The 27,987-nt window shown below is 35.0% G+C and overlaps 1 long non-coding RNA gene across 1 annotated transcript; it reads right to left on the bottom strand.

Annotated features, from left to right (window-relative positions):
* Window positions 1–2,884: 2,884 nt before the first annotated feature.
* Window positions 2,885–27,675, bottom strand: LOC309863761. Its single transcript, XR_014311244.1, has 4 exons — window positions 27,570–27,675; window positions 11,335–11,438; window positions 9,191–9,276; window positions 2,885–2,930 (listed from the first exon to the last, which is right to left on the bottom strand). It is a non-coding gene; the product is annotated as an uncharacterized lncRNA (long non-coding RNA).
* Between the last annotated feature and the right edge of the window lie 312 nt (window positions 27,676–27,987).

Consider the following 27,987-nt stretch of genomic DNA (forward strand, 5'->3'; position numbering starts at 1 on the left):
ATCCAAGCGGCCTTTTTTTTCTTGGATTAATTTTTCCAAAACACTGCTGGGAGGGCCACCTGGAGGGCTCAGTCAGTTAAGCTTCTGACTCTTGCTTTTGGCTCAGGTCATGATCTCAGGGTGGCGAAATCACACCCTGCTTGAGATTCTCTCTCCACCTCTCCTTTTGCCCCACCCCCAAACTCATGTGCACATGTATGTTCTCTGAATATATATATATATAATATATATATATATATATATTTTTTTTTTTTTTTTTTAACTTCTCTGAGCATATCTAGTACTCAGAATATTCTCTGACTTGTTTTGTTTCTTCTGGGTTCAGTTATTTTGGTCACTCACTTTTGTCCTTTTCTTTAGGTTTACGAATTACCTCAAAATTCTAGAAAATTTATTACATTAAGAAGGAAAATGCAGATTTCTTTATATAGGTACTTAATGTACCTATATAAGTCCATTCAAGTGGTATAGGTTGATTTCCCAAACACCTTTTATCCCAGAATTGGGACAGGGAGAGGGAGGCTGTCTTTATATTCTGTGTAAGTAGGTGAAGTGTTACCTGGCAGGTTTTACTCGAGACTATATGGGAGAAGCAGAGAAAGCATGGTTATGTGCCTTCTTAATTGCCGGAATAAAGAGAATTTTATTCTTGGGATACTGACTTTTTGAGGTGTCCCAAATTTCTAGGCTCTCTTATGTTTTTCTTTTAGTCACTCCCCCACCTCTGACCCCTGTTAACACACACGCTAATAAAACTCTTTAGACAGCAATGCTGTTGTAACACATTTAATTCAAGGGAAGGTATATTATTAATTAAATACTAACTCTGAGAATTGACTAAGGAGTTCCTCTCCATCCCTTATTTCTTTGTGCTAATTTTGGAATATCATGGAATTATAATAACCTTTGCAGTGGCTTGCTTTGTCTCTGCATTGTGGTAGGTGTGCATCAGTCTTCTTTCTTCTTCATTATGCTCTTAAAAATTATCATCTATCCAAAATACATGGCCTCTTTATGGTGTACTTTTGTTTTCCAGAGCTATTAGGGGTTTTGCTTTAACAAAAATAATATTTATACCAATTCATGATATATAGGCTTGGAGGAGATATATAGGTTTCCTTGATCCTCTGCCTTGATCCAATTTTTGAACCAAGCAATCTCAATTTGTAAAATAATGTACCATCTTAGTACACAAAAACAGTATTTGGGGTAGACTGGTCCACTTGAAAAACTATTCCAATTTCTTTTAAATGTGCTGAAACTATCTTTCCCAGTTTCCTAGGTATTAGGACCTCATTTCTGATTTCAGTTTTGCCAACCAGATGAATTAGTGTGAGATTTGAATTTGGAAATGAGCTAAACTAACTGGGCTAAGAGGGGTCCAAAGGATTTTTTTTTCTTCTTCTTCTAGGAGATTAGTGAAATGGCTCTGAATCCAACATGCTAGAGGGTAATTCCTAATTTCTGATTATAACTATAAATCAGTTGCCTTGCAGCTAATAATTGCAGTAATGGCTTTCTGATCTGAAAATTTCCTCGTCATGAAGAGGTTTAGGGAGTCTTTCCCAAGAGGTTTAAACCTTGAGTTTATTACTAAATTCCTTTCTGTTTAACATCTTTAAAAGTATTAGAAGAGTGTCAAAAAAACTGTAGGTATTATTATTATTAACTGAGGTTTTGTTTTCTGTTTACTATATAGCTTCCATAAAACTCAGGGCTGTGTTTACCTGAATCTTTTACACTAATGTTCTCTTGCTGAATATATAAGTAGAAAAGGAATATATGAGACTTATTCAAAATAATTTTTTAATTCACAGATATAAACTATAAAACCTATGTTAGGTTTAAATTTTACAACTGAAACATATGAGAAAGATTTTATTCTATTTCTTTAGCAGTGAATAATTTCATAAAAGTGTTTGTCTTTCATTTTCATAAAAGTCAAATAGTATTTTTAAGTATTTTATTCATCAGGACATACTACTAAAATAAAAATTAATAATAGGAAAGAACTAAATATCTGTAATCACATTCAAGCCAAGATTACAAAGTCATTATCAAGTAGAACACAACCTGCACCATTTTTAAATAATGACAAACCTGTAATAACAATTTAAAATTATTTTTCATTAATATTTTAAGGATTTTTTAGGGAAACGTTTACTATAGAACTGTACATTCATTAAATTCATGAGTATGGCAATGATTTAATTAGATTAAGAAAACTGTCTTATAAAGTAGTTGAAGAGTAAATTGTGGAACTCAAATTAACCACACTTGAAAAAGAGTCTTTAATATTGAATTAACTTTCTTGTTTTGTATACTCCCTTAGTAGCTACAACTTGGTTAGACATTAAAGAGAAGGTATATTAAAAGGGGTCACACATAATTATAAGACTGAGAGCAAATTCATTTAAAAGTAAGTAGGGAAATCTTACATTCTTAACATCATATTGATCATTTTAATGGATTATGTAGGAAATCCTGACAATTGCTCAATCACAGCAGGCATGCCAAGAACAGGGTACGGTGATTGTATGTTAATTATAAAAGCTACATTATTATATTTTATATATTTAATTTAGCTTTTTTATTTATAAATTATTAACATTTTAATGTTATATGATTTATATTTGTATATTATATATTTTATTATTTAAAACACATTTTACAAATACAGTATTTTTTAATCTACCCATTGCTTAAAGATCATGTAGTAGAAAGGTTGTTTTCAACTAGACTATTTACAATTCTCATTTAAGAGATTAAGGATTATCGTTGAATGGTACGTGTAAGAAAAAACAATAATGGAAGAAGCAGGCAGGGCTCCATTACCTATGCCCCTGATTTATCCACTTCAACTCTGTCTTCACCTTTGTTTATATATTGGGATTTGTGGCAAGTTTTCTTCTGAGAACAGGACTCTATAACTAAAAACAAACAAAAAATAAAAAATAAACCAAATGTTTAAAAACAACTGATCTAAAAAAAAAAAAAAAAAAAACAACTGATCTAGTTCAAGCTCTACAATGTCAAACACAGAAACTTAAGCCTTAAAACATGCTTACATTAATGCCAGAATCAAGCCTTAAAACATGCTTACATTAATGCCAGAATCACCATCTAAGACCAATTCTTAACCCATGTTCCAGTCCTATGTATGCAATGACATATTGCTTCTCTTTGTATTAGTCTTTATTCATTCTACTTAATTGCTTATTTCAATGAGCCTACTCATTGTATTCCATGCATATATTAAGTTCTAGAGACATGAAGATGGATAATACACAATTTCCTTACCTCCAAAATCTCAGCTTATTTAAAAGATAAGCAGAGAATATAAATTTTTCAGAGTACAGAGGTAAATGTTATTGTGAGGGGTATAATACTCAAATAGAATTAAAGTTTGTTATGGCAGAAATATTCGAGAAAGAGACTTTATCCCTGATTTTCTTCATTCTGGGAATAAGAATCTTAATTCTAACATTCATAAAATATCCACATGGTTCATATATCTATATGAAATGGTATTGAGGTATTTTCATCTTTGTTTTAACTCAGAAATATTTGAAGTTGACAAAAGGATTTATTAGGCATAACTAAGTTTACACTCATTTATGAAAAGTATATGGGATTTACTATATCATTATTATCCAGTGAACTCAAAAGGAGGATGACTTTTTAAATTGATTTCCAGTTTCTCTGCATTAAGTAATAAATAACATTTACCTTTTTTTTTTTTAATAAAAAAGAAGCTGTCTTCTAGTTTTTGTTGTTGTTGTGTTTTTTTTTTTTTTCTGGCATTCACCATGTTCTTTTCCATGTCTTCTAGTCAATTCTTTTTTTTTTTTTTTAAGATTTTATTTATTTATTTGACAGACAGAGATCACAAGTAGGCAGAGAGGCAGGAAGAGAGAGAGAGGAGGAAGCAGGCTCCCCTCGGAGCAGAGAGCCCGATGTGGGGCTCAATCCCAGAACCCTGGGATCATGACCTGAGCCAAAGGCAGAGGTTTTAATCCACTGAGCCACCCAGGTGCCCCCTTCCAGTCAATTCTGAAATGTTTATATTTCACTTCAAGACTCTTGTTACTGAAGTCTTTTCTCCCTGTCACTGTAATGACTGATCTCTATCTCCGATCTGAATAATTTTGTCTCTTGAGCCTACATTGAATCCATGAGTTCCCAAACGTATCAATGTTCTTTTGTCTGGTAGCTAGAGATGAGTTATACTTTAAATCTCTTTGGTTACAAGAGTTTCTCTGTTCAACATAAAACAAAACTCCCATTTGCACAAATGACACTCGCAGTGAATCATCAACAATAGCTCAGGACCTGACTTTTTAATCGTGTACTAGTCAATATCACATGTAATGCATAAGGTGAAGCTCAGTGTAAGCTTAATTTATCAGAATTTGCTGCAGACTTCATTGGAAATTGTCCTACAAGGAAATATCATAACCCGACAGAACTCTTCTCTGCTTTGAGTTATATAATACTAGCTGCAAATATCTTTGAGATATTACCAAGCATCTATTTTATTACCAGACAGTGACTTAAAGATTCAGAGACTATGGCACATATTGCTTATATGAATGATTTTTATTTTTTAGTATTTCACTGCAGTCAACTTTACTGCTTGTACTTCTATACCTGATAAAGTATGTTCACCTCTGCTACATCGTGATTATTTAATCTTGTCTTTGAGTAAGCTTATGATCTCTTTAATGAGACATTATAATAAAGACACTTGAGCTGATGTTGTGAGACTGATTTTTCTTCATTAGCAGATTCTGATATCCTGAGTTTAATTTGCAATCATAAAGTACTATTAACGAACCCACGCATCTAATAAATTAGAGTGAACAAAGGAAAGATTGAGAAAATATCTTTAAATATAGGTAGGAAACATGGTTTTAGTTATTTGGGGTATTCAAGTCTCAAGTTTCTCTTATGATTAAAGAAACGAATGGTTTTTTACCATTGGTATCTAATTTGCAATATCCTTCTTTGATGTTTTGCTGGCATCATGTTACGTAAATGAAGCAAATATGCTCTTATCTTTAAGCAGCTACTTAAACCCTTTTGAAGTATAGTGGAAAACAGTAGGGTTCTGGAGTTAGGAAGATCTGAGATTTAAATAGCAACTCTGCCATTAAGTAGCTGTGTAACCCTGGGCAAGTTATTTAACTTCTCTGAGTTTCCTCTGTTTTGTTTATAAAATAAATATACTATTAAAGTAGAAGATTTCTTCTAAGGATTAAATGAAATGAAAAATCTATACAAAGAGATTTAATACAAATACTACTAAAAAGTAATTGTTCTTTTAATGGCACATATTATTAATTTTACATACTGACATAATTTTTAATCTCAGTAGCTTACGTTGAGTCTGCAAATATTTTAGAATAATATCTAATTTCAACTAATTTTTTTCTTTCAAATATTCTAGAAGCTTTCAATTACTTTTTCTGATACAGTTCCCCCCCCCCCCCCAGGTCTCAATTTTCTTTTTCAATTGTGAAATCTACTTCTTATCTCAGATAAAAGATATTTGTGTAGTAAGTCAAATCACTGAATGCTAAACCAGTGTTCCAAAACTATCAAATGTTTGTGTGGGAAATATACAGAGAAGACACTATAGTGAAGTCATTTTTTAATATAATAAAGTGTTTTGTAAAACATTCTGTAGAATCTTTAAGCTGTGAGCTAGTCTAAGAAAACAAACAAAACAAAACAACAGAATGAAGATGGAGATTTCAGATGACCCTTCTTGGAAATTCATAGAACTCATAAGCCTTTAAGAATCCTTACAAGATAGGAACCTCAAGTCTCTTGAATCCAGTATTTTCATTTTCATTTATTTGAATCAAATGCAGTTGACCCTTGAACAACATGGATTTGAAGTATATGGGTTCATTTATATGTGGACTTTTTTCAATAAATACAGCACACTACTGTAAATGTATTTTCTCTTCTTTATGATTCTCTTAACATTTTCTTTACTTGATTTCATCTTGTTATAAGAATATAGCATATAATACATAACACAAAGTATGCATTAATTGACTACTTATGTTAGCAGTAACATCAGCTTCTGGTTAACAGTTGGTTATTAGTAATTAATTTTTCATGGAATCAAAAGGTCTACATGGATTTTGACCTCACAGGGTTGGTGGCCTTATCTCCCACATCTTTCAAGAGTCAATTATTTTTTAAAAAGTCAACTATAACTATTTTTTGGAATTAATTTTTGGAAATAAATAAAATCCTATGGAATTGGTGTTTGTGTATAAAGCACAATAGTAAATCCTCTCACATGGCTTTGACATCACACCTTTACAAAGAACACTGAGCTCTGATCAACAGGGTTAGACAATACATATTTGTATCATTAAGACTCTATGTATTCCTTTTCTATGGTCTTCATTAAGTATACTGAGATATATCCTTGGCTGTTTTCTCATGGACTCACAAATTTCTATCTTAATTCTTAATACTTTAATGGCAAGAAGAATCACTAATGACAAACTCAAAGAAAAGGAGACAAGCAGCACAAAATATATTTCTGATCTGAGTATTAAATACTGATTTATAGTTTCAGAGATGGGGTAGTTAGGTACAGAAATGGTGATGAATCTCTGAATTTGAGCAGAGGCAGAGATCAATAATCTAAGAAACTAGATGATAGAATGGTTAAAATGCAAAAACTTTATAAATTTATTTTAAATGGAATAATTTATGTAAAGTACATAAGAGTATGCCTAACATATAGTGGACATATACTAAATGATACATTCCTTCATTGTTGGTTTCCTCAATTTTTGGTAATAATGATAACCAACAATTTCAAAGCATGTCTTAAATTGGAAAAATACTTTGGCAAACCAATGTGTCAATTTGATATTTTTGTCTCCATTTTACAAATCTGCATATTGAACTCTGAGAGGTTAAGTAATTTGTTTACACTCACATATTTAGAAAAGTACAAGAACTGAGAAAAAGTAAATAAAATGAATAAATAAATAAAACATTTATCTCAAACTACATTTCTCTTTTTACTAATTCCTATTAAGTGAATACATATTCACTTTTCTACTTATAAGTACCAGCTTTATTCTCCACAGGGAGCTACACCAAGATAGCTATCATATTTTGCTACTTAATTTGATTTCTAATTTGTCTCCTAAACAACCTGTGTCATACACTAATGCTTTAGTCTCCTGGATTGTTCTCAAATGTCATAACTTTTCATTTTTTAATGTTCCTCTTTATGTAGGAAAGCCAGAATTAAAATGTACAAATGTAGTTTCATTACTTCGACATTCAGTTTAAACTTTGTTTTCCTTATTCTTTAAATAGGATTTTATTAATTAAATTTTGATATGCATTTACATAAAAGCTGTGGTGTTTTGACTTCTTTTTACATGGACTATAATCATTCCAATCCTTACTTTTTCTGTCATTGTATAATTATTTTTTTACAGCTAAGAGTAGACTTTCATTTCTGCTTAGGATGTAGGAAGCTGCAATGAATGTCGCTGCTACCCTAACAACAAGAAAAAGATTAATAATCTACAAAATCAATACTTTCTTTGAGCCCATCAGACTACTAAGGTTAAAAGCAACTACATAAACCAATTCCTAAAGAGGACAGAGGGGACACAGAACTGTTCCACTTTTGGCAGTTTAGAGGAAGGATATCACCATACAACTGAGTAAGAAGAGATAAAAAAAAAATAAATAATAAGAATAATTACAGGTAAACTCAGGCTAACACACCAGTTTGGAATAGCTAGGGGCTCCCAGATAAAACGGGAGTCCATGTTAACTAGAAAGCTTTTTTTTTTTTTTTTTTTTAGATTTTATTTTTATTTATTTGTCAGAGAGAAAGAGAGTGAGCACAGGCAGACAGAGTGGCAGAGGGAGAAGCAGGCTTCCTACGAAATAAGGAGCCTGATGTGGAACTCGATCCCAGGATGCTGGGATCATGACCTGAGCCAAAGGCAGCTGCTTAACGAACTGAGCCACCCAGGCGTCCCTAGAAAGCTTTTCTTAATAGCACCTTATTTTCACAAGGAAGTTTGAGGACAAGATAAAAACAAAGCAAAACAAAACAAAAAAATGGAGAAAGTTATATTTTGTAACATGAAACGATAGGAGGCCAGAGGGTGACATGGTGGTGACAGGCTCAAAGCCCAGACTGTCTTCCTGGATGCTTCTTTCCTGCAAACTAAAAGACAGCACCACTAGGAAAGAGGCAGAAAACAGTTTCGCATCAGGATGCAGAAAAAGACATTGCTTCTGGGGGAGGAATAGAAGCAAAAACTTCTACCCCTGAAGAGAGGAATAGGGGACTGAGGCTTAGAATTCTATGTATGATAAAGTATACATCTAGTATCCTTGGGAAAAGATAGGAAACACTGTCCCAAGACCAACCATATATAGAAGGAAGAGTTTGGCTGCCAAGAGGAGGAAGAGAATAAAGCACAGAAATTTCTACTCCAAAGTCTAGTAACACAGGGTCAACACAGTCAAGACTGTGACTGGACCAGGGAAATAGCAAACCACCATCTGTGCACTGCAGGCAGTTCAAGCAGCAACAGTCTGGCACCTGAGAAAAGACAAAAATGTATAGAAAGATCCTACTTAGGGTGCAGGTGTGCAAAACTGACTAAAGATGGAAAAGGAGCAGAAACACCCCCCCCCAAAAAAAATGACTAGCACTGTACTCCTTGCCTTATATACAAGGTAACAACAGCCCAGTGATAGAGGGATTTGAAAATTATGTATCTGTATTAGCCAGGGCTCTTCAGAGAAACCGAATTAATAGGGTATGCATATACAGATGTGTAGGAAAAGATTTGCAATAAGAAATTGTCTTGTGCTATTACGGAGACTGAAAACTCCCATGATCTGTTATCTCCAAGCTGGAGGCATAAGCTGGTGGTGCAGTTTGAGTTCAAACCCAAAAACCCAAGAACAAGGAGAACAAATGGTGCAAATCTTAATCTGAGTCCAAAGGCCCAAAGTATCACTTTCAGCCCCAGAGTTCAAGAATCAGAAGCACTGACTTCCAAGGGCAGGAGAAGAGTTATGTCCCAGCTCAAGCAGAGAAAGCAGATGAATCGTGCCTTGCCTTATTCTGCCTTTTTGTTTTATTCAAGTCATCAACAGATTAGATAATGCCTACCTTCATTGGTGAGGGTCAGTCATCTTCTCTACTCAGTCCACCAATTCAAATGCTGATTTCTTCTGGAATGATCTTCACAGACACACCTGGGAAAAATGTTTTATCAACTATGTAGTCATCCCTTAGTCAAGTCAAGTTGACATATAGTATTAACCATCATAGTATCCTTGAAGATACCAACACCAATAACAAAACCCAAATTGAGTTCAGCTATGAACTAAATAAGCACATCCCCTACATAACAGTATACCTATTTCTAATAATAAATATTATTTTTAATCTTTGTCATTGTATATATGATTTCTGATATTTACTTAAAAATTGAGGCACACAAAAATATAAAACAAAATATTAAAATTATTTTCATAGATAAAGCAATCAATGAAATCAGACTCAGAAATGGCCTGATACTTGACTATAAGTAAACAACTAAAATTAATATTACAGGATTTAAAAAGGTAGACATTATACACATATGAAAAAATTTAACAAAATGTAGGCTAACTTAAAAAAGTAAAATAAAAATGCTAGAATTTTTAAAAAACACTCGTGGAGATGAATAATTCCTTTGACGGGTTTATTATTATATTGACACAAAAGAAGAGAGAAAAGAAAAAAGAGAGAATCCCAAACAGAGAAACAATAGGAAACAGGCAAGCATATGTGTAAGTAGAGAACCAGAAGGAGAAGAGAATTGAGGTGCAGAGAAAATATTTGAAGACATAATGTCCAAGAAAAGCATAGGACCCCTATCAGCATATATGTTAAGAGGACAAATCAAACCCCACCTACCTGGACCTATCTTATTCAAAATGTGGGGAGAGAAATAAAAAAAGAAAATCATGAATGCAATCAAGGGAAATAAAGGAAACTTTACATATCAAGAAAAATACAGAAATTGTCTTAAATGTATTGACTAGAAATAATGCAAGCCAGATGACAATTATTGCCTCATTACACCATTGGAGGAAAAAAAAAACACCAAAAAGGCAAAAACAGAAATGCACATAAAAGTATATCCTCCAGGGGGTGCCTGGGTGGCTCAATCACTAAGTGGCTTCCTTTGGTTCAGGTCACAATCCTAGGTTCCTGGGATCAAGCCTCACGTAGGGCTCCCTGCATGGCAGGAAACCTGCCTCTCCCTCTCCCACTCACTCTGCTTGTGTTCTCTCTCTGTCTGTCAAATAAATAAGATCTTAAAAAAAAAAAGTGTATCTTCCAGTATTGTTAAAATATCAATGATCCCAAATTGATTTGTGGATCCAGTGCAATTTCAAACAAAATCCTAGCAGGGCTTTTTTTTCCCCCCCCACGGGTTGGGGTACGATTTGATTTTGTTATAGATTGAAAAGTTTATTCTAAAATATTTATAGGTAAGTAAAAAACCTAAAATAATCAAAGAATTTTGGAAAACCAAGAATAGAGTAGAACTCCCAATAGTTGGTTTCAAGATTTAAATCTACAGTAATCTAGAGAGTTTGATATTGGCATAGGGATAGACATGAAGATCACTGGACCAGACTAAACAGTCCAGAAATAGGACTACACATTTATTACAAATTAATTTCCACCAGAAAGTGACAAAAAAAATCAATGGAAAAAGAATAGTCTTTCCAAAGAATGTCGATGCACCAATTGGATATCTACACACAAAAAAAGATTTGATGCATAATTTGCAAAGTAAATAGAAACTAACACAAATTGAATCATAAAATTAACCACAAACCACAACTACTTCTAAAGAAGTCATATGAGAAAATCCTTTTGACTTTGGAATCAGCAAAGTGTTTTTAGACAGGACACACACAGCAGAAACGATAAAAGAAAGCCAAATTGATAACTGTACTTCATTGAAACTAAAAATTTCTGGTCTTCAAAGAGCTAAATGATATAAAAAGACAAACTACATAATTGGAGAAAATATTTACAAATTTTATACAGACATACCTCAGAGATACTGCAGGTTCGTTTCCAGACTATTGTAATAAAGTGAGTTAAATGAGTTATTTGGTTTCTCAGTGCATATAAAGGTTATGTTTATCCTATATTTTAGTCTATTAAGTGTGTAATATAATTATGTTTTAAAAACACAATATAAATACCTTAATTTTAAAAAATGCTATGTTGCTAAAAAAAACACTAACCATTATCTGAGCTTTCAGTGAGTTGTAAACTTTTTTGCTGGTGGAAGTTTGCCTCCAGTTAATGGCTGCTGACATCATGGTGGTGGTTGTTGATGGTTGGGTGGCTGTGGCAATAAGACAACAATGAAAAAAAGGCAACAATGAAGACTTCTATATCTATTTGTTCTTTTGTGGACAATTTCTCTCTAGCATGTGATGCTATTTGATAACATTTTACCCACAGTAGAACTTCTTTCCCAATTGGAATCCTGTCAAATCTTGGCATTTTTATCAGCTATGTTTATGTAATGTTTTAATTGCTTTGTTGTCATTTTACCAGTCTTTGCAGCATTTTCACCAGGAGAAAGGAAATCTCAAGCAGACTCTGTGCTGAACACAGACCCAGTTGTCTCAGGACCTTGAGATCATGACCTGAGCTGAAATTAAGAGTTGGGTGTTTAACCAATTGAGCCACCTAAGTGTCCCAGAAGTAGATTCCATCTTAAGAAACCACTTTTTTTGCTCATCCCCAAGAAAGAACTCCTCACCCATTAAAGTTTTATCATGATATTACAGCAACTCAGTCCTATCTTCAGTCCTAGTTCTCTTGTTATATCTACCACATCTACAGCTACTTCTTCCACTGAGTCTTGAACCCCTCAAAGTTCTCCATAAAGTTTGGAATCCACTTCTTCCAAACTCCTGTTCATGTTGATATTTTGACCTCTTACCATGAATCACAAATGTTCTTAATGGCATCTAGAATGGTGAATCCTTCCAGAAGATTTTCAATTTACTCACCATTAGAGGAATCAACTATCTATGGCAGCTATATCCTTACAAAATTTATATTTCTTAAATAATAAGACTTTATTTTTTTCTCATTTATTTTTTATTATGTTAGTCACCATACAGTACATCATTAGTTTTTGATATAGTGTTCCATGGTTCATTGTTTTCATATAACATCCAGTGCTCCATGAAATCTGTGTCCTCCTTAATACCTGTCACCAGGCTCACCCATGCCCCCACCCAATAATAGGACTTTAACGTTGAAATTTTTACTCTCTGATCCATGGAATGCAAAATGGATGCTGTGTTAGCAGACTTGAAAACAACATTAATCTCATATAACTCCATCAGAGCTCTGGGGTAACTAGGTTCACTGTTAACAAGAATATATATATATATATATATATATATATATATATATATATATATATATTTTTTTTTTTTTTTTTAAGATATCATTTTTAAGTAATCTCCACACCCAATGTGGGGCTTGAACTCACAACCCTGAGCCACATGCTCTATCAACTGAGCCATCCAGCTACCCCCAAGCAGTAATATTTTGAAATAAATCTTTTTTCTGAGCAGCAGATCTCAATAGTGGGCTTAAAATATTCAGTAAACCATGTTATAAATAGATGTGCTGTCATCCAGGCTTTGTTGTGTCATTTAAAGAGCACAGGCAGAGCAGACTTAGCATAACTCTTAAGGGTCCTAGAATTTTTGGAATGGTAAATGCACCTTGGCTTCAACTTAAAGTTACCAGCTACATTAGGCCCCTAACAGGAGAGTCAGCCTATCTTTTGAAATCTTGAAGCCACCATTAACTTGTCCTCTCTAGCTCTAAAAGTCCAAGATGGCATCTTCTTCCAATACAAGGCTATTTTATCTCTACTGAAAATTTGTTGTTTAGTGTAGCTACCTTCCTTAACTATTTCTAGCTAAATCTTCTGAATAACTTGCGGCAGCTTCTCCAACAGCACTTGCTGCTCTACCTTGCACCTTTATGGTCTGGAGATGGCTTTCTTTCTTAAACTTCATGAAGCACCCTCTGCTGGCTTCAGACTTTTCTTCTGCAGCTTCCTCACCTCTCTCAGCCTTCACAGAGTTGAGAAGAACTAGGGTCATGCTCTAGATTAGCCTTTGGCTTAAGGGAATATTGTGACTGGTGATCTCTTATTCAAACCAGTCAAACTTTTTCCATATCAGCAGTTAAGGCTGTTTCTCTTTCTTATCATTCATGTGTTCACTGGAATAGAACTTTGTGTTGGCTTCAAGAACTTTTTCTTTGCATTCACAACTTGGCTAGTGGACCCAAGAGGCTTAGCTTTCCACCTATCTTGGCTTTTGACATACCTTCCTCACTAAATTTAATCGTTTGTAGCTTTTGATTTAAAGGGAGAGACATACAGCTTTCTTTCACATAAACACTTAGAGACCATTGTAGCATTATTAACTGGCTTAATTTTAATATTGCTGTATCTCAGGGAACAGGGAGTCCTGAGCAGAGGAGGAAGGAGAGGGAATGGCTAGTTAGCGAAGCAGTCAGAACCTACACAATATTTATCAATTAAATTTGTCATCCTATATGGGCACGGTTTATGGTTCCCCAAAACAATTACAATAGTAACATCACCATAACAAATATAACGATAATGAAAAAATTGAAATATTGTAAGCCTTACCAAAACGTGACACAGAGACACAAAGGAACAAATGTTGGAAAAATAACACAAACGGACTGGCCTGATGCAGACTTGTCACAAAACTTCAATTTGTACAAAACATGGCATCTATGAAGCACAATATGTTTATATCCATTAAAAGGCTTGTATGAACTCTCATAATTCATAATAATAATAACAATAATACATCCACTAAAGGTAGAAAAGAATTGAACAGACTTTTCCTTATAAAAGAGACATAGATTGCAAACAAACACACTCAGGAAGTTCATTATTTATTGGGGAAATGCAAATCAAAACCCAAATGAGATTGATTATATACATATTAGCATGACTAAAAAAATGGCAATGCTTAGTCTTGACAAGGATGTAGAACCACTCTCATACATTGAATGCAGGAAAGCAAAATGGTACAACCACTTTGGAGAGCAATTTAGCACTTCATGTATAATATTTAAGATGCACTTATTATGTATATAACATGATATAGATGAAATATGAAAGTGATATAAATAATATAAATAATATACTATAATAATATAATATGCAACCAGGAAGCCCCCTCCCAGGCATCTAGCTGAGGGAATGAAGACATATATCCAGAAAAAGACCTATATACAAACATTTATAGCAGCAACTATATGCATAAAGAAAAAATATGCATCAACTGGTGAATGAATAAATAAATCTTGATACAGACACACAATTAAATATTGTTTAACAATAAAGGAACCAGTATTGATAACACCTAATAAAGCAGAATCATAAATTTATTTTGGAAAATGAAAGACACAGACATACAAGATCGCATACTTTACAGTTCTGTGTATATTACATTCTGCAAAAGGCAAAGTATAGATGTAGAAATCAAGTCAGTGATTTCCAGGGCCAGGCGTGACATGGACTAACTACAAAGGTGCATAGTGAAACTTGTAATAATGGGAATATTCTACGTCTTCACAGCAACAGTGGTTACACAATTGTATCCATTGGTTAAAACTTGTGTAATTGTACATCTAAATAGAAAATTTTACCATTTGCAAATTACATTTCAATTACCATGATTTAAAATAACTTAAATAGTTTCTTTATATTAATTTCTGCATCTAGGCTTTTCAAAACTTAGTTCTGCTATTCAGCATATTAGTAAACTTTCTCTCCTAGCTCTTGTATTTCACTGCCTTGCAAAAAAGAGCTTTTAATCTCCCTTCAAGGTGACATTGATCAATTCAATCTATAGTGTTCTTATTTGGTTGACCAAACAACTTTAAACCCACAAAGACAGCAGCTACTAGACAGATTGAAGTAACATAGACTAGAAGGACATCAAAACTATGACCTTCCTCCGCCCTGTCAGCAGAAAGTTCTTATAAGGCAGGCAACTGAACTACAGAAGAGGGTTAATGTTGATGAAATTATCTCAAAGTACCAATTTCTATTTTGAATTCCTTTATGAAAAACAAAACAAAACTTCTGTGGCATTCCATGTGTAAATTAGTGTGGATAAGTCTTACTGTCTGACTTTGTTTCTTGATCACACTTACCCTTTTTATTCTAAGGATATCTGAATTCATGGTAATTGCACTATGCTTAAAATTTAAATAATGTTGGTGGTAGGTCTAGAAGGAAGATCAGCATACATGCAAATCAATAGCTATATGGGTACTTTAGGCCAATAGCTCTTAACTTTTGAGTAAGGATCCCTGTAGGTAGTCCATATTTGCTGAATCAATGAGAATGAAGTGAAACTTCTTCCCAGGAACAAAACAAAACAAAACATATATTTTATTTGTGTAAGAAGAAGTTCCAGAGACTGTGAATCCCATCTACCCTTTCATTATAAGCCGATCAAACCCTAAGAGAAGGATAACTATTATAATGGTTCATAAATACTTCCTAAGTTCTTGGAATTATTTTAACGTTCTTGAGAAGGTGATAAATTCAGCAAAGCAGTAGTTTACTTGTATAATCACTGAACAAATATGTATCAATTACATTTTGACATTGTATTTAGTGATTTTTATGCAGGTTCTCATAGCCTTTACTTAATCAACTTATTCCCAGGCCGCTAGTTAAAGCCCTTGGGAAATGGTACCATACCGGGGACTGAGTATTAGTATCTATTATTAAAAAGCTGGGAAATTGTTTAGACGCCTGGGTGGCTCAGTCGGTTCAGTGTCTGCCTTTATCTCAGATATGATCCCAGGGTCCTGCTCAGGAGGGAGTCTGCTTCTCCGCTGCTCCTTCCCCAGCTCTCTCTCTCTCTCTCTCTCAAATAAATAAGTAAAATGGATATTAAGGAGGACATGGATTGTATGGAGCACTGGATGTTTTACGCAAACAATGAATCATGGAACACTATATCAAAAACTAATGATGTACTGTATGGTGACTAACATAATAAAAAAAGTAAAAAAAAAAAAAGCTGGAAAACTGTAAGTCAGACTATATTTGTTGAATCTATGCTGTTGGTATTAGGCATAACATTCATCCCTGCTGCCATGTTCACTTTATGTGAGAGACAGTCTGTAAGGACCAGGGTGTTTGGGGAAAGAGGCTGAAAGCCAGACAACATATCATCTTGTTCATGTGATAATAAACATCTTATTCTGCTGCAACTACTCCTTTCTGAGCATTCATAGATAGACGAAAAAATATCTTGATATTCTGTGCGCATTCAGAGACATCTACCCAGATAGCTCTTCCATTTCTTCTTTGTCACTATTTTTCCAATGTGTTCCTTCCAATCTCTGATTTTAATCACAACCTATGAATCAGTGTGGGTTCTGCCTCTTACCATCTCTCATTCTAAGGAGAAAAAAAAAAAATCAACAGAACAGGTGTACTACTCCTAAATTCTGCCTGCTGGGAGATCTTTTCTTCCGCACTTTATTTGGAGGCACCATAAAGTGAAATGATGGAGCTACTGTTTTCTACTTTGGGGTGCTTCTAGTCAATCCTAGAGAGTCACTTGTAAATAAGGCTTGATTTTTCCTTTGTCACTTACTAGTCATAGGAAACTCCTAATGGGGTTCTATGGATAATAATCGAGAGAGAGGGGTAATGGAGCTGGATTATGGGCTGTAGATGTCTAAGCCATTTGCTCATGTGACTTAATCTATGGCTTCAGGTTTCACTCAAGTCTGATCTCATGTGCGTTTCTTTCATTTGATGATAGACTTCTCCATGCCCAGCAATCCAATTGGTGAAGGGTAGCTCAGGTTGTATTATAACTAGGTGGCTCATGGGAAGTGCTCATTCTCTGCTACAGACCAGTAGCAAGTCAGAGTCTACTTCTATCTAAAACAAGATAATGATCTGAAGAGAACGGCATTGCTTTGCTCTAAAATCTTAAAAGTCTACTTTGTGATGCACTAAGAAGAGTTTTTCCATCAGTACCATACACTATCCCTATCTGCTACCATCATTTTGAATATAATTAGATTTGTAATATCCTTTGGCCCAAGTAGTAAAGCAGCTTATGCAATAATCTAAACTTATTGCTGAATTTTCTCTTTTCTGAGTGCTGATAAAAAATTATAAAAACCCTAATAAAGAACAAACTTTAAGTTTACCTGGCAAATGGGTTGGACTAATAAACCTGAATAAGGAATATGTTGCCTCCAAAATCCAGAGACATTCTCTTCTTTCTTTAATAATAGGAAGAACTTGACACAGCAAATTTACTTTCACCTCCAAAGGGATATCAGAACATGTCCAGGACATTGAAACCCTAGAAATTTCATTTATGTTGTAAGGCCCTTAATTTTTGTCGAATCCTTTATCACCTTCAGTTAGCCTGTGTCTCATTAAGGTGTTTAGAATAGTTCCTTCTTTTATTTACCAGGTCCAATCATTATGGTGCCATCTATGTAATGGAACAGTATGTTGTCTTATACAATAAAAAAAAAAACTGTTTTTTTGAAGTGCCTTTAGACTAGATGATATCCTCAGGACAGTTGTTAGATTCAGTCCTGAGGTACCTCAGCAACAGTGAATTGCTGACCCTCTGCTAAAAGTCAGAAAATTATGTTATATATTGTAAATAATATATAATATAATATATTATATATATTTATATATATAATTTTATTATATATACATGTATAATAATATAATATAATAATATATATTGTAAATAATGTATATAAATATTATATGTTATATAATGTTTTCACCAATAAAATATCTGCTAAATACCACCTGTCAGGAGATGGAATAATTACCTACTTAGGTATTTTATAATCCACTGTTATTCTTTCACATCTGTCTACCTTTGACATAAGCCATCTAGACAAACTGAATATGTATGTCTTAAGAAGCACTACTCCTTCATCTTTTAAGTCCTTGATGTGGTAGAAGTGTGGTATTACATCTTATTATGTTGGTAGATAAAGGTAGTTCTATGGCCTTTACTTGTTTTTTTCTCTACTAGCCAAGGAACTAATCTGGTTTTCTGCCAGTCGCTGGGTCCGTGCTCATAACCATGTATTTTATAGCTGGGACAAAATCACATGATGAGTTTAGGTGCACACAGGCCTACTATGGTAACCAAACCGTACATTCAGTTATCTCTATAGATGTCTGTTTACTGGACTACATTACATTTTGGATTTCCAGGAATTGCTTGTCAGTTAGAACTAGGGCCTTAGAGCCTCACTGTCTAGATAGGCAACTTCTACGATACATAGTCACTTTGATAAACGTTGGCCACATTTCTTGGAGGAAGGCTAAGAGGTAGATTTACAGAATAAGTTTTTGTCTGTGTGGTCTTAACCTTTTTCAAGGAATCCAATATCCCCTTTATTAAGAGACTCTGGGTCCAGAAAACTGTCTCAAGAGTAAAAATAGGTTGAGGGGCTTGGACTATCTTGTGGAAATCAAATGATATCTCTCTTCAGCAGACCTAATGTTTTTCTGACTATACAAATCAATAAGATTCTATAGACTGACCATCTGCTTTAGTCCTAAAGATACCATGATCAGTTGACTAACAACAAGGACCTCTACAGATCAAACCATAATGATTACTGTACTGCCTATACTTTCCATTTTTGTAACCATACCAACTTTAATTCTAGTGATTAAGTGTTGTCACTCAGTTCCTGCTGTCCTGGGGTTTTATCACACCCACTGAATATGGGGAATCCTGGGATTCCATTATCCCCATTGGATTTTGGGAATCCAGTTCAATGGCACCATTTGCCACTGTCATCCCCGGCCTACAGGTAATAGCTACCCCAGAATTTTTCTTGGCTGCTGGAGATTCCTTGAGGAATACATTAAGGCTAAGGAAGTGTCCTTGGACAAACGGAGGTGCATAGATTAGAGTTGGTGAGTGGGACAAATCCATGCTAACAACCATTTCTTCCCAAAACTTTGGATACCTATTTTTCAGTATCAAAAATACTGTAACATCATCATTCCTTACCTTTTGGTAAAAGGCTTAATCAACCTTTAAAGCAAACTGCTACAAATACTCTCAGACCCTTGTTTAGCATATTGAATGCAAAATCTTTGCTTAGTACATGGGCTCATTTAACACATTTTGACAATCCAACATTATAATCCTTCCACCATAATCCAAAAAACTTAGAACTTATACTTATAAAGACTCCCCAGATTTATGTCAATAAAATAATCCTTTTGGCATGCATGGCACCTCATCACACAGCTAAGAGGAGACTTGAGGGTTGTACATGGTTTTCCAGTATTTACCTGTAGTTGTTATGTTTTTTGCTGAACCAAGGGCTATAGTGAGACAATATATGGGGGAAATAAGCATTTGAAGAACCTCTGGACCTTAATGGCCATAAGAAACTATATTATTTTTTAGCTGCTAGTCAAAACGACACAAATAGACAAAATGTGGTCTATAAACTGGATGTTAAGGGAGTTAGGTATTGGATAAGGCCATTCAAAGATGTTCTGGGGCTACTATTTCAATGCCAGTCCTGCCAGCAAGGCATTTCTTAAAAATAAAATATGTTAGACTCTATGAGTAATTGATATAATAAAGCTCCATCAAGACCTTTAGGTTTTTCATTAAATGTCAGGCTTTGATGAATCTCCAAGGGCTGGATCTCTTTCCTGTTAGTGTCTCATATCCTGAACAGGACTATATTCCTTTGAAACATGGCTGCTTGAGGGTCATTCTTCAAAACTCTTTTCCACCTTTGACATTTTTATGGGCTGGCCCTTTAAAATAAAATATGAAAGGTTTTCACAATAATGATGCCCTAGTATGTAGTCACTGAAATAACAGTGTTGGTTAACCTGAGAGGGGAGAGGTGTCTTGGCAGACATAGGGATGATTTCCTTCAAAGCTGAGATCATGACTTATTGGTCATCTAAAAGGCGATACCACATAGCAGGTCAGACACATGGACTCTGGAACCTGAACCTCTAGATTTAAATCTCAGCTCTACCTCTTACTTGTTATGTGATGTGGGGAAGTAAATCTCTAGTGTTTAGTTTCGCCACTACAAAGGAATTGTAGTAGTAAATGTCTCCCAGGATTGTTATAGGCTTTCAATAAGTTAAGATATCTAAATAATTTAAGATATCCAATGTTTAGAGAAATACAGGACTGTATCATTTTTAGCTCTTGATATCTTGTACTTCTTTGTCATGTCTTCTTTATTTACCATAATTTTGTATTAATCATCAAATAATAATAATAATATCAACAACAAATATTTCTATATTATTTAATGATTTACAAAGAGTAATACTAAAGTTATTTTTTTAACCTTCATATCCATTTTGGTAGGAGTAATTGTCATCTCTATTTTCCAACTAAGAAACCTTAGGTTAGTGAAATAACTGAGAGATGTCATGGCTTGCCAAAAATCACAAAAAATAATGTAGACAGGATTTAAATTCATGTCACCTAATTTTACATTTCATCTTTTTGCAAATATAACTTAATTATGTGATTGGTGATGTTTACAAGGTTTATTGATGTAATTCCAACTTTCATGTACTTCCATTCCTTCCTTCATTCATTTCTTCGGAAAATAGCTCTGATGAGGCAGTATACCAGATAATTGGGGACAGTGAGCAAAAAGAGGAAGAGATAAAATTTTTGGTTATCAAGGAGTGACAGCCTAAATAACAGACAAAAATTAAACAGATGTTTATGGAAAATATGTTTAAAAATGAAGATATATGCAATTTACATTATAGGAAGCTCAACAAAATATTAGCTCCATGAGGGCATGAAACTGATTTGTTTATTACGGCATCTTTAGTACATAGAAGAATGCTCGAAACCCTAGTGCTTAGTGACTATTTCTTAAATCAAATAAATCAGCGAATTATAAAATATAGCAAGTGAAGGAAAGAAGGAAAAGTACTGAGGAAGGAAAGGAAAAGTACCGAGGGAAGGAAAAAAAGGGAAGGAAAAGTACTGCGTGCTATTGGATGGCATAATGGAGGACTTAATTTAAATAGGGGAACTAGGGCTTGCTTGAAAATGTACCAGTTAAGCTGACTGAAAAGAGGACAATAATCAGTTGAAGGGTGAAGGGTGAATGGTGTGATCCAGGTATGGGTAAATCACCTGCAAACCCCAAAGGTATCAATGACTCACAACAATGAAAAAACCAAAAAAGGGTCGTTCTGGCTGGAACACTTTGAAGAAAGGATAGGGGTACTAAATGGAGTAGGGGAGAAAGGGAAGGACCAGAAGCTAGAGGTTCTTAAAGGCCATAATGCAAATATTACAGTTTTATCCAACACTAGGAAATCACTGAGTTATTTGCACAGAACATAATCAATTTATACCAACTGGTGATTATATAAAAAATAAATCAGAGGTTGGTATGATTGGAAATGGAAGATGTTTTAGTAGTCCAAGTAAAAGAGGATGGCTGCTTGGATTAATTGGCAGTAGAAATAGAAGAAGTTGGAAAATGGTAGTAACAATTGCCATAATTAAGATTAACTTAATGCTTACTGTGTGCCCATCCCAGTTCTAAGAGTTTTATATAAGTTGACTAATTTCATTTTTTATGCAATCTTGTGGGAATTAAGGTATTAAAAATGAATAAGATTCTTGTTTTTACACAATTAATAGTAGACAAACTTTTTTAAAAAATATTTTACTTACTTGACACAGAGAGAGAGATCACAAGTGGGCAGAGAGAGAGGAGGAAGCAGGCTCCCTGCTGAGCTGAAAGCCTGATGCAGGGCTCGATCCCAGGACCCCGAGATCACAACCTGACCTGAAGGCAGCAGCTTAACCAACTGAGCCACTCAGGCACCCCAATAGTAGACAATCTTAAGTTTGAACAAGGACCTTCTTATTTATGAGATTGTGAGTCACTGCAATCTATTTACACTGGATAGACTGGAGATAAGATCTGGAAAGAGTTCATAATATATTAGATGATGTGTATATCTAGAAAAACTGTGAGGTTTCAGTTTGACTAATTGGATATACGTGTCTGAAGCCCAGTAAAAATTCCAGACTTACAATGTGATTTGAAGGGAATAATTTCCTTTTTTATTTTTTTAAAGACTATTTATTTATTTATTTACTTGTTTGTTTGTTTGTTTGTTTATTTTAGAGAGAGTGGGGGAGAGGCAGACAGAGAGGGAAAGAAAAAATCTCAAGCAGACTCCCTGTTGTGCACAGAGCCTGATGTGGGACTTGATCTCACAACCCTGAGATTATAACTTGAGCTGAAATTGAGTCAGGTGCTTAAAAAACTGTTTAACCAAGTGCCACTTTCCTTTTTTAAATGTTATACATAGATATAGATATAAATATAAATATAGATATAGATACAGAGCTCGGGAAATAGATGAGTTTGCTGCATGTGAGAGTGTGACTCAAAAATAAGTTGAACTGATATTTGAGCAACATTGAGACCAGATAGAACAAACATGTAAAGATGTAAAGAATGTGAAGATATGTAAAGAAGCTTAAAAACAGTTAGCTAAAGATGCAAGAGAAAAACCAGGAAAGCATGGTACCATGACATGTATGAGTGTTTTAAGAAAGAGGAAATGGCCCACTGGATCAAATGCTGATGAAAGATCATACAAGCTGACTAAGCAGAACATCTACTGGATCCAGCAAAATAGAGGTATTGGTGTCATGAGGGCAGAAGGCAGACCATAGAGTTTGGTGAGTGATGAATGTTGAAGAAGTAGGGAAGGATGGCTATTAATGGGAGAAAGTGATAACCATGGAAGACAGAGTGGGAAATGACATGGTTAATATGTATAGATGCATATTTTAATGTTATACATGAGCATATTTGCATATGAGTGGGGAAATCAGATAGAATGGAAAATATGGAAGAAACAAGAAAAAGTAGAGATAACCAGCAATGGAAAGCCGTATTAAGAAATTATAATACAGGGGTGCCTGGGTGGCTCAGTGGGTTAAAGCCTCTGCCTTTAGCTCAAGTCATGATCTCAGGATCCTGGGATTGAGCCCAGCATCCGGCTCTCTGCTCAGCAGGGAGCCTGCTTCCCCATGGCCCCACCCCCCGCCACTGTGTGCCTCTCTGCTTACTTGTGATCTCTGTCAAATAAATAAATAAGATCTTTATTAAAAAATTACAATACAGAACCAAACAAAAAAAATGGGACGGACTTAGGGTTAGAAGCCATAGATCCATTGCCATCTGCCACCAAGGATCAGCTTCTGAACTCCCTCTCTTGGCTGCATTTCAGAGGCCACATACAGGATTCAGAAGGTTGAACAGATTGACAAGAGTCGGTGCCTTCAGTCTTGAAATCTCTTTGTGCTGGCTCTCTCTTCTGTTTGATTCAAGTAATAACTTGATTATATAAATAAAGATGACTTGATTTGTTAATTTTGATCATATTGATCTATAAATAGAAGTAATTAATTCTCATGGTACCATGGGAAGAAATAAATTAAGCAACAAAATCTAGATTTCTTCTACTTAGAGATGAGCACTTGAGACTGATGGTGTTGAAGAAAGATCCTGTAAGGGCTCCAGAAATATATAAAAAGGATTAAAGCCATTAATGTGTTTATTCATTTGATTTTACATTGAATACTTATTTTTTCTGCAGATACTTATTGTCTATTACTTGCTAGCCACTGATTTGGACAAAGGGGGTGATGAAAATAAATGAAATCTCTGCCTTCATTGTGTTGCACTCTAGGGAGAGAAAGGTGAAGATACACATATTGTAATATGAGGTCTGATAAGCACTATGACTCTCTTTAGTACAAAATTTAAAAGCACAAAACTTAAGGTTTGGATCGCAATCCAGATACTTGCCAAAAATGGTATTATATTCTATGTTACCCATATAAAGTTGTTGCTTTAAGTAAATAGAGGACTATATGCACATGTAATTTAGAACTGTTAAGTATAATCCTGCTCATACATAGTAAACATTCAGTAGAATTTAACTATTAATATAGGACAGGCTAGTATGGAGTGAATAATCAATAAGGGCTTTGGGGGAAAAGATGAGCCCTAAATTTAACCAGGAAGAATAAAAACCAGGCAAAGGAGGAGCATCTGACAAGACAAAACAAGTATGATACTGAGGAATAAATTTAGGAACCTGTTATTGTCTTGACTGAAGTACAAGTGCTCTGGGAGAACTAGAACAGAATGCTAGTGTCTTCTTGTTTTGGAGAAACCAGGTATCATGATAACGTTGAGGGTGGGGTGAGAACAAGTGTCCCCCAACACTCTCCACTCCCCCTATTAGACTATAGCTACTAGAAATAACTACTTGATGACAAGCATTTTGCTTAGAGCTGGAGTAATGAATTAGATTTGAAAACTACTTTCAGTGAGTTAACCACAATGACCTTTTTAAAATTTTTGTATAAACATATAATGTATTATTTGCCCCAGGGGCACAGGTCTGTGAATCACCAGGTTAACACATTTCACAGCACTCACCATAGCACATACCCTCTCCAATATCCATAACTCAGCCACCCTATCCCTACTCTGCCACCCCCCAGCAGCCCTGTTTGTTTTGTGAGATTAAAAGTCTTTTATGGTTTGTCTCCCTCCCCATCCCATCTTGTTTCATTTTTTTCCTTCCCTACCCACCACAACCCTCTGCCCTGCCTCTCAAATTCCTCATATCAGGGAGATCATATGATAATTGTCTTTCTCTGATTGACTTATTTCCCTCTGCACAATACGCTCTAGGTCCATCCATGCCATTGCAAATGGCAAGATTTCATTTCTTTTGATGGCTGCATAGTATTCCATTGTATATGTAAATACCACATCTTCTTTACCCATTCACATTTTTTTAGTAATTTCTAATATACATGTACTGTTTAAAGTGATCCCATATATTAATCCATTTAATCCTTAAAACAAGTCTGTCAGTTAAATATAATTCTTTTTTTAAAAGATTTTTATTTATTTATTTGACACACACACAGATCCCAAGTAGGCAGGGAGGCAGGCAGAGAGAGAGGGGGTAGCAGGCTCCCCGCTGAGCAGAGAGCCTGATGTGGGGCTCAATCCCAGGACCCTGAGATCATGATCTGAGCTGAAGGCAGAGGCTTAACCCACTGAACCACCTAGGTGCCCCTATCAGCTAAATATAATTCTTATTTCCTTTCTATAAGTGAAGAAACTGAGGCACAAAGTTGTAAATCTTGTTCACCAATTTATCCTTAAGGTCAGGCATCATACTGTCTGACATCAGAATTTTTCAATGCATATTTTTAACAAATAAATTAATAATGGCCAGGTGAATCATGTCGAAACCTGACTTTTTGGGGGCCAGGGTTGCACATACATAATCAGGTCACTGTCTCACTGGTTATATTATGAGATTATTATAGGACAATGATTCTCAAACTTTCTGATGCCTGATGACTTCCAGAGGTTCTTCCTGAAAATCTTAATTCATTAAGTCTGGACAGAAGCCCATGACTCTGTATTTTTAATAGGGAATCTCAAACACTTTATTCTAAGATAATACCTGAACAAATTCTGGAAGACAGAAATTTCCTGTGCACCATGAGCTGATAGTCATTGCAGCTAGATACAAAATGAGTGATGGTGGTTGTAGCTCACACTACCAAAGGAAGGAGGAGGGGAATTGTGACTTCAAAGACGGTGTAAAGGAATCACCAACTACAGTGGCATCTGGTTACCTATCTCCTTCATACATACTTCAGGGCTTCTCAACTTCATTTCATCTACAATTTGAACTTTGTTACAATTTTAATTCTTTGTTGTAGGACAGCTTTCTTTTGAACTTTAGACTGTGTAGCAGCAACTCTGGACTCTACTCCTGGATGCCAATAGCTTACAACACACCCCCCAATTTGTGACAATGGAAAATATCTCCAGATACTGATAAATAGCTCATGGGGTCAAATGACTGAAGTTGGAAATGACTGCCACAGTGGAAGACAGAGATCTTTCTGCAGTTCCTCACCTATAGCAATTTCTGGCCTCAGAAAGTGGAATTGTGCATGACACCTGATCTGTTTTTTCTTGAGTATTATCTTGTGAGATACTATGCTTGTTTGATTAAGTATAGTATACTTACTCGGCTTTTTCTGGGACTCACAATATATGTCACCTCTCCAATCTGGTTTATTAAAATCAAATGAAACAGAATATTAGGGCCAAGACATGGCTGATATTCAAAATAATTATTCTTTCTTCGGATTCGGGAGGGCCCAGATCCCTTTTACTCAGTTTATGGGGAATTATAATTAACAATAGCAGCAGAATTGGATCAGTTTTCCAGAAGATATATATTATAGAAAGGAAATTTAAAAAATCAAAGAGATAGAAATAGATAAAATTGCTTGAAAGAAAGGAGTGAGATAAATTTGAAAATATTTCAGCATAAAAATGTAAAAAATCTAGAGTTTGGAAAATACAGGAAATTTCCCAGTCTGGAAATTACTCCAGGCCTTTATCTTCTGTAAGAGTAAATAGGCAACGTGTAATCATGCAAGGGTATATCCTTCACCCTTCCTCCATTAATTTCACTTAACTGTTCTCAGCTTCTTTCAGTTATATATAAGAACAATAAGAGTGAAACCTTGTTAAGAATTTTTGATGGAAGAACTATCGAATACTATTGTATAACACTATGCAGTATCATATCCCCATTAAAATATGCAAAAATCTTACCTAATCTTAGCATAATGCAAAGAGTAACAAGGCAAGTGTTTGCTATTCACTACATACCTCTAGTGAATTAATTTCTAGTTCCCTGGCTAATCAGATCAGTGAATTAGTGTGGGCATCCAATGAAACAGTTAAATAACTATACAAAGCACATTCCTAATTAAAGCAGAAAGTCTACTCAGATTTATATTGACTTCAACTTTTAACTAAATTTATTCACCTCAGAATCTATTATAATGAAACTTTATTGTTAAATAAATTATTTGGTATGGGTTACCTTGACTAACATGCTTTGTTGAAAAGAATAATGCTGCCTAATTAATGTTTAGTAGGAGAAGAAAAACAAGGAGGTCAATACTATTTTCAGAGACTAAAAAGATGGAGAGTCAGTCAGAGAGGAGAGAAAAGCCCGGCACTGCACCGTTATTCTGGGCCAGGAAATATCTGTAACCTCGTTACTACCATCCAGTTCCTTTAAGTGATTTCAGAAGATAAGGTAGCAACAGTTACCCTACGCTTATGCACAAACACTGTTTCTTCTGCCCTGAATTATTTGCCTGGAGACAAATACTCTCTTTTTATCTGCCTGCTCACCCTGAAACTGGTCAATTGCAAGTGGTTGTGGGGTAACTAGTAAGACAACCAAAGACCTCACCTCCAGGTGGCTTCAGTGGGAAGCAGGGATTGAGGAAGGCATAAAGGCAGAAGATGGCTGGGCAGAGACAGCCTGTTTCTACAACCAGCACCACCACTGTCTTGCCTCTACAGTTGTTCAGGCTGCCAGAGGCTTCTGGTTGCCATGGCAACTGTTGGGCTCTGCTGCAAACTCAAAGCAGAGCCTCTGAAGTTAGGTACCAAACACGGGAGCTCAACAAACGGGAAGGCAACTGGAGAGGGAGCAGAGAGCAAGGATTACCCATGTAAGAGGTCTCAGCTCCTGTGGCTAAGAGGACCATTTTAAAATAGAATTTTTCTTTATGTTTCTGTAAAATGAGATAGTTCATGCCAGGCATTATTCCGGAGCATGATTTAGTGCCCTGAGAGAGGAGACTGCCAATCTTTTCACTCATAAA

This window comes from Mustela nivalis (assembly GCF_964662115.1).
Source record: "Mustela nivalis genome assembly, chromosome: 4".
NCBI classification, from domain to species: Eukaryota; Metazoa; Chordata; class Mammalia; order Carnivora; family Mustelidae; genus Mustela; species Mustela nivalis.